This window comes from Suricata suricatta, chromosome 11 (genome assembly GCF_006229205.1).
Source record: "Suricata suricatta isolate VVHF042 chromosome 11, meerkat_22Aug2017_6uvM2_HiC, whole genome shotgun sequence".
In the NCBI taxonomy this organism is placed as follows: Eukaryota; Metazoa; Chordata; class Mammalia; order Carnivora; family Herpestidae; genus Suricata; species Suricata suricatta.
The window spans coordinates 10,125,265-10,125,993 of record NC_043710.1 but is presented as its reverse complement, the minus strand read 5'-3'; the positions used below and the strand labels follow the sequence as shown (position 1 = coordinate 10,125,993).

At 40.9% G+C, this 729-nt stretch overlaps 1 long non-coding RNA gene across 1 annotated transcript; it reads left to right on the top strand.

The window, feature by feature from the left end:
* LOC115305908 lies at positions 1 to 618 on the top strand. Its single transcript, XR_003915081.1, has 2 exons — positions 1 to 334; positions 420 to 618. It is a non-coding gene; the product is annotated as an uncharacterized LOC115305908 (long non-coding RNA).
* Positions 619 to 729: the final 111 nt, after the last annotated feature.

Sequence of the window (729 nt, the reverse complement as noted above, 5' to 3'; positions counted from 1 at the left end):
ATTATGAAAAGTGATCACCAAACATGACCACTCATCCTTTTTTATGTCTTCTTTTGGGGAAGAGTCAATGACTGAGAGAGCAGAGGCCACTGATGGCTCCTAGTACTGGCCGAAGCTTTGTTCTCATGCTGCTACTTTTAAACAAAGATTGCTTCTTAGCTCCAGAGATCCCACAGACCCTCTTAGCTCAGAGGAAGTCCTGCTCAAAGGCAGGTGCGTTCCCCACCAAGCACCCTAAATTCTTCTTGTATAAACTAATTGGATTTCAGAGTAACTTCGTATTTCATTGACTTTCATGCACTTACCCACCCATTAGGATTTCAGCCTTCTGAAGGTAAGAGTCATTTTTCATTAACCCCACATCCCCATCTCCTATTCAATCAATCTTTTTTGAATAATTGTTAGACTTTATTCTTTAGGAACCTAGAGAAATCACCTCGGAGACAACTTTCATCAGCAACACAAACTTCTCGCGGCAGTCAGACTGGAAAAAAGAAGCATCTAGAAGACACAGAACCCGAGAATGTGGAAGTACTTTCTGTCATGTTCACTCACCAGAATGCAAGGCAGTATTGGGCACTGAATCAGCCCTCAGTAAATATCTAGTGAACTTTTAAATGTGCTCTGTTCTTCTGCACTTTATTAGTGTTAGCGAGAGTCACAAAACCAATTAATCCTTACCCAGTACAATTCAAGGTCTTTTGTAGACAAATACTTTCTTCAGGTTCA